Below are 7596 nucleotides of genomic sequence, written 5' to 3' on the forward strand. Positions count from 1 at the left end.
GGTCAAGTCAAGGGGCCCAAAATACTTTTTCTTAATGAATCTTTCAGATACAGACAACGCATGGGAGATACTGAAAGGGATCCTTCTTGGGACTGGAGTTACGTCATCGACTCAGCAACTGTAGTTCACTCTTAGCCAAGAACCAAGGAAAACCTAATTACCGAGGATATTGATTACGACACTGATTTGTCACTCTTACGTTTTCAGACAAAAGCGTCGGCTGTGGGAGAATCCATTCATCTTTATCAGACATTTGTTCTCACATGTAAGGGGAAGATTGATATGCACATTTGCTTTCATTCGTTAACAGACACTTTTCTCCAAAGTGATCATCCCTGAGAACAATACAAAAAGCATATTTTACACACAGGCTGAAGCCGCATGTCCCGAGTGGGGTCACGGTGAACCGGAGCCTAACCCAGCAACACAGGGCGTAGGGCTGGAGGGTGAAGGGGACACACCCAGGATGAGATGCCAGTCAATCACAAGGCACCCGGAGCAGGACTCAACTCCCAGACCCACCAGAGAGCAAGACCCACCCAAACCCGTTGCACCACCATGCCCTCTCGCAAGCATATTACATCAACAGATAAATTATGTTTAAGGTGTTTTTTCACTAAAAGCAAGCTGACTGACTCTGGTGGGACTTGAACCCACAACCTTTGAATTTCTTCTTTCACACAGTTTTGACTAGAAGTCCAATGTGCTATCCATTGCACCACAGAGCCAGCTGCTAAAAAGCTTTGTTGATTGTCCTGAATTACTAAGAGAGTAGTTCAGAATTTCGCAGACAAACATTTCAAGCGTTATGATGCTCTTAATTTGGGGGCGTGGCCTGTATTGAGGGGGCGGTGCCTATCACGGGTTATTTCTGTTTTGTCCAAAATGTCTGATTTTCCAATACAACTTCAGGAATTTTTTGCTTTTGTTTTTTCAGACTCAGCTCAGTTGCATTGCTCCTAATGCCTAGAAAGGGAGAGAGTAGCATTGTCTGAAACCATGGTTTGCAGGATGGGACCCCATGCAGATGGAGTGCTTTCATGAGCTCCTGCTTTCTCACAGACCTCTGATTGGGCAGAAAATTTGTGCTTTTTGGATGTTTTTTAAAATTAACAATAATAGGGGGCAGATTTTAATATTTTAAAGTCTTTGAGAGTTTTCACCCTGCAGGCACTTTGATGTTTACTGGTTCCGTGTCCTGTGGTGCTTGTCTTTTATATTTCAGCATCTGTCACTTTTAATAATAACACAGATTTAGCTTTTGTTTGTTTTCTTCTTTGTTTGTAAGTTTATTCGTGTAATTTATCTTTTTAGCTATGTTGACTGTCATGCATAGAAAGTGTTTTCTTTTGAAACCTTTTACATTTGGTTGTTTTAAATACTTTACGGGATTTTACTCCTGTACAGTAGGCAGTGTTTTTTTATAATGAATAATTTGTCTGTCTAACTTAAATTGTTTTTTAACTTATTTGACTTGCTAACTTATTAGACTATTGATTTATATATTTGGTTACTTGTATGTGCGGCAGGTTCAGCCAGTACCCGCTGTGTGGCGGGTCTGGGGTTCAAGCCCTGCTTGGGGTGCCTAGCAATGGACTGACATCCAGTCCAGGGTGTTTCCCCTCCCCCCTGTGGCCTTGCGCCCTGTGGTGCCGGGTAAGGCTCCGGCTTGCCATGACCCCGCTCAAGACAAGCGGTTGTTGACGATGGATGGTTGTATGGGTATGTGCATTGTGTGCTGCTGCAACCAAAGTGAATTCACTCATTCAGTAGGCACAGAGGAAAAGGTTAAGCTCTGGCTAAATAAATTGCCCGTGTTGTATCAAAAATTAATAAGCCATTCTATCGAGCGTGTTCGGATGCGAGTCAAAGTGCGACAGGCTGGAGTGCGGGGAGATCCGGTGTGAGGTGTGAGCACAAGCCCCTTTCCCGCTCCCCCCCGGACAACCAGAAGCAGTAATACGGCAACACAGCTCATTTCCCCCACGCCTGGCTGGGCCTTGCGAGGCGGATTACTGTGGCACCAGCACGGCACAAATGTAATATACAGGCCTTTTCATCCTGCCAGTCTTCGGGATCTTTGAATGCGACTGATTGGATCGTCAGGCCAAAACCGTGTGTCGGAGCGAGGAAAATGGGATGGAAATGGGAGACAATAAGGAGTACTGTTTATTAAATGGTACAACATGTTTTATTTCTTCTTGAGCCTGGTTATTTTGGTGCTGCTTAGATGGACTGTGGGATGAGGGACCATGGGATGGAGACACGAGTCATCAAGGGCCATAGGATGTGCTAACATTATTTTTGGCTTATGTCTTGTTAAAATGTATTGTTTATAAGGAAAAATTTTCTTTACTCGTGTTCTAAGTAACGTGAATGTTTTTGTTTCTAAGTAATGTAAATTTTTATACATTGTCCTATCTAATGTAAATGTTTATATATCTCAAAAAAATATTACTCGGAAGGTGATTAGGAATCGTCGATATTCTCATAAAGTTTTATGCAGCTACTTGTGTGATGTACATTGATTCATATGACGGAAAGACACAAACCAAATATACTTCAGAATCATGCGTCTGCATCTATGTCTCTCTTCCTGCTAATGAAATGCACAAACTGTATATTCTATGAAATGTACATCGCTTTCGAAAAAAGCATCTGCCAAATGAATACATCTAAATGTAATGTAAATGTTCTGGGGATGAATGAATTTACGGAAAGTGAAAACAAAGCTGTCCGTTTCTAAAATGAAAGATCGTCGGTTAGTGCACAAGAAAATCACTTGTAAATTGGGACACAAGACCCAACCGAAAGAGTTGGGATTTAACTCCAAATCTCACTTGTTTCTACACACTCGTTCACCAGGGTGCAGCAGAAGGTGTAGTGCTTACAGCCACTACTTCTGGACCGGAGGTTGTAGGTTTGAGTACCACCTCCTGCTGCGATATCGTGGAGCAAGGTACTTACCTGATGAAGTGAAAGTACCCAGCTGTATAAAAGAGTAAATTGCCATGAGTTACTTTAGAGAAAAACAGCAGCTAAATAAATAGTCTCTTATGTGACCATAGTTTACTGGGAAGCATTCTGCCACAAATCACTGCACAGCAATCACACGATGCACTATCCGTAACCATCCCTGAGCGCTGAAGCCCTGCCTTTACCCTAGTTGTTGGGTTCATTCGGCAAGCATCCTCTCTCCAAGAAGGACTCGCAGAGACAAAACGGACAATGAGAGGGCAGTCAGCTCAACAAGAGGATTTAACTCTATTGCTATTGGCCAGAGATGGTCACCCCGTTTCAAAGGCCATTTATAGGTAGGACACCTGAGGGTTGCTTTCCTTTTGTTTTTGTGTCCAGTTTTTCCATATAGGTTTTGCTCTGTTTGTTTTGACTGTGGGTGGTGCAGTGACGCAGTGGGTTGGACCAGGTCCTGCTCTCCGGTGGGTCTGGGGTTCAAGTCCTGCTTGGGGTGCCTTGCGACGGACTGGCGTCCCGTCCTGGGTGTGTCCCCTCCCCCTCTGGCCTTACGCCCTGTGTTGCCGGGTAGGCTCCGGTTCCCCGCGACCCTGTATGGGGTGAGCGGTTCAGGAAATGTGTGTGTGTGTGTGTTTTGACTGTTAGTGTAAAATATTTCAATTTGCTGTGATTTTTAGAGATCAAAGATTCCGGTGTTGTATTGTAACTTATTGTTCTAAGGTTGAACCATTATAGGCCAGGCAGTGAATTTTTCTTTGCTTGTCACCGTAGTATAGTCCTTTCCCAATGTGTGTCTGAACGGGATGTCCAAAACTCCCATCATGCCTTACTGTATGCCTTATGAGCAGCCTGTGCTCTTATCTAAAACATTCCATGCGAGACAGATGGCTTTCTTTACAAACTATGGGTCATGATGTTACTGTAAAGCAGCCAGGTCACCAACCCTGGAAAAGTAAAGTTTCCCAAAAGCACAGAATGTTTCTAAACCATGAAAGTCTGTCGCAGCTTTAAGACTCAGCCTGATTTTAAAACAAGGATTTTCACTTCCTGGCGTATTTGGGGGTCACTCCCATCACACGCCAAAACTTTGTGTGCTTCTTTCGGCATGAAGCCACATTAAGGTACAGGTGCCATTGTGAAGCAGCTCCTCATTGCACCGAATGTAGATGCTAGTTTCAGTATTTTCCAAGGCCACGGCATTCGGAGGAGGAAGCAATGGCTTAAGCGAAACCCAGTCTATTGAATCACTAGGACATTTTTTCTTGGCCTTCTGGAAGTCTCATTCACAGCATGAAAAGCGAAAAATAAATTAAGAGAGTCATTATAACTGTCATTGCAATGTGATGGATAACAGAGGCGCTTCTTAGAATTAAAAGAATTTTGCTGGATTGGGTCATCACCCTTGGCAGCTGTTGCGGGATTGCTGGGTGACTAATGACATGCGCCATCTCCTGTGGAAGTCTGATCCACACAGGAGAGCCTGGAGGTGGACACACGGTGCAGGGATCTGGTGAGACAACAGCAGGACGTAACCAATTGGTGGACACAATGAGCTGCATTGTTCCAACTGAACATGAGTGTAGCGCCTGGTAATCATCTTTGTTGTCATTATCCTCAGTGACATTGCTGTCTGAATAACACTCCTCCCACGCAGTACCTTCATCAGAAATTCTTCCATGAGGAAGCCTGTTGGCCGCTGGCAAGCTTAACTTAGAATATCAGAGTAGCCCTCCAACGTGTGCTGCTCAAGGTCTGGTCAACCTGTGTCTTAGAGTCAGGACCACCAACGCAACATCATACAGCATCTCTATCTTTGGTGTTGTGCTCACAGTCTGAAACTGTAAACGCATAAGAGCAACATTGGTTAGAAAAATCAATACATCACAGAATCTGAGAATGCCAAGAGCAATATGAAGGCAAGCTATGAGACCAGGAAGTATTAACAGAGCACTGTACCATGGTGTCTCTGCTTCTGATATGCTCAGATATATTCTATCCCCACAAACTAAGTTGGGATGAAGACAAGACAGAAGTGTAGTGCCTTCAGACCTGCTGCCAGACGTTCTGATGCTCCCTTTGGTTTTAACTTCCGAGCCCATCCAGCAGTTACGAGTGAGAATTCACAGAAAATCTTTACAGGAAGATGAAGGATCATCATGGTCTCTTCACATTGGCGATGTGAAACACCTAAGGATGATCGCTTTGTCTGCAGTGCTCCTCAACGCCCACGCCAGCCTGCACTCAACGTCCTTCAGAGGCAGCATCAATGTGGAAGCAAAGTGTTCTCCGATAACGTGGCACCATCACTAAAGGTCAAATTTGAGATACTTTATGCCCTTGCATGTAAGAAAGAGCTCGTATTACAGTAATGAAGACATGATTATTGCCACCAGCATGGAACCACAAAGAAGAGTTTCGGTCATTGAGTCAAACCCCCGACCTACAAAATCAAATGAACCGTTTTGCTGTTATGACGCCGACTCCTCAGTTTCTTTTTGCCCAATCTTTGTCCTTCCCTCCTATTGAGACCAGACTACTGCGTGAACAACGTCATCGGTCACTGATGCCTGTTCCCAGCTGACCTTGAGCACCAGACACAGAGGCTTTTATTGCTGATTAGACAGACGTCCATCGAGGACGACCCTTCCTAGACCACACCCTTTTTAGTGGGTGTCGTAATGCTCCAAAGTCACCAAGTCCTCTGCTTTGGTCTGACTGGATCTCAGGACACACACACACACACACACACGCACACACACACACACACACACACACACACACTGGATCTCAGCAGATGCACACTGGCTTCTATCCTGATCATTCCTGAAAAGAATATATTGTTTCCATTTTCACTATTAGTCTACCAAAATTTCAGCTTAAGTCGCAGTCATAAATCTTCAATTAGCTTCATTAGAGAGAAAGCAGATATATTTTTTCTACTTTTGAAGTCTTCAGTAGTGAATAATGGAAGTTTCCACAGCTTTAAAACAAGGACAGGGATGAATCAGCCTGCTAGTCTATACTTTCCCTGCCCTTTTCCCCAGGGCTGCTATTACAGGTGCTTCCATGTGCCACCTTATGGGTCTTATTGTATCTCATTGCCATTCATTTCTCTTTCGTCGGCTCAGTTCGTTTACTGAGCAGATGCAGAGAAGCTTGCATTTATATTCATATATTGTTAAACTATAATATTAATATTATATGCTTTACAATGACGGGGGCGTGGTGGCGCAGTGGGTTGGACTGTGTCCTGCTCTCCAGTGGGTCTGGGGTTCGAGTCCCGCTTGGGGTGCCTTGCGACAGACTGGCATCCCGTCCTGGGTGTGTCCCCTTCCCCCTCCGGCCTTACGCCCTGTGTTACCGGGTAGGCTCCGGCTCCCCATGACCCCGTATGGGACAAGCGGTTCAGGAAGTGTGTGTGTTTTACAATATTTTTATATATACTGTAATACACACACACACACACACACACACACACACACACACACACACACACACACACACACACATTTTCAGAACCGCTTGTCCCATACGGGGTCATGGGGAGCCGGAGCCTACCCGGTAACACAGGGCGTAAGACCGGAGGGGGAAGGGGACACACCCAGGACGGGACGCCAGTCTGCCGCAAGGCACCCCAAGCGGGACTCGAACCCCAGACCCACTGGAGAGCAGGACTGTGGTCCAACCCACTGCACCACCGCACCCCTACTGTAATATATTTTTGCTTTATTTATTTTTCATTTTTATTATAAGTTTTTTATAATGACTTCATAATTTTTTTCGGAAAGGATCGGCACAGTTTTTTTCCCTGTATCTGGTTAGTGAAATTAGTCTTTTACTGAAACAATAGAAGATATAAATACCCATTTTGAGCGTACAACAGCAGGGACCTTCCTGGGATGCCACACCAGCGACGCTGTTACTTTCCCCCCATCAAGATTCCAGTCCTGAGGAGACGAGCCCTCAATCTGCCCGTATTCAGGAGACGATTCAAGCAGTGCTGATGTGGGACATGCACTGCCATGAAGGGGGCTAAAAGAAGCCGTGACCCTTGGCCCCAGCCAATTCTCCAAGGCATTGGCACATAACCCCCCCATCAGCACCAAGTGGGCACGGATGCATCAAGTGTAAAAACTTATTCCTGAGAGGAAAGGGCACATCCATTATTCACTTGGCCTTTCCCGACCGATTTTAAATATTCAGATACAGAACAACCAATGTGCATCTGAGTCCTGGCTGCTCCGGTCTGACATCAGTTTGAGTGCAAGCTGCAGGCCCGTTGAAAAGACTTGTTATTATTCTTCTTGGGGAGAGACTCCCTCTGGACCATAAGGCTTGTCTGTGCGGAAGATATGAAGGTCCCTGCCAGTCCCATTACGTGGTGATTACAGTTCAGCAAGGCCAAGTCTCTGGATGGGTTTGCTGATTTATAGCCGCTCGTGTCCTGCTCGCTCCTCTAGTTACCTGCACCTTACTTCTCGAGTCGCTGGAATCTCACTTCTCCACAGCTGCTTTTGCCAATTTCTCAGCGCTGTTATAGGTCTTGTGAAAAGTTACAGATATCTTACTGTTCTGTGTGGCAGAGCTCGTCTCCTGCGCTGGTAGTGCATTGGTTTGAGC

At 45.2% G+C, this 7596-nt stretch overlaps 1 non-coding gene across 1 annotated transcript; it reads right to left on the bottom strand.

Moving 5' to 3' along the window:
- Nucleotides 1–632: 632 nt before the first annotated feature.
- trnar-ucu (transfer RNA arginine (anticodon UCU)) lies at nucleotides 633–728 on the bottom strand. The gene is made up of 2 exons: nucleotides 692–728; nucleotides 633–668 (listed from the first exon to the last, which is right to left on the bottom strand). It is a non-coding gene; the product is annotated as a tRNA-Arg (tRNA).
- Nucleotides 729–7596: the final 6868 nt, after the last annotated feature.

The sequence above is a fragment of the Scleropages formosus genome, chromosome 13 (assembly GCF_900964775.1).
Source record: "Scleropages formosus chromosome 13, fSclFor1.1, whole genome shotgun sequence".
NCBI lineage: Eukaryota > Metazoa > Chordata > Actinopteri > Osteoglossiformes > Osteoglossidae > Scleropages > Scleropages formosus.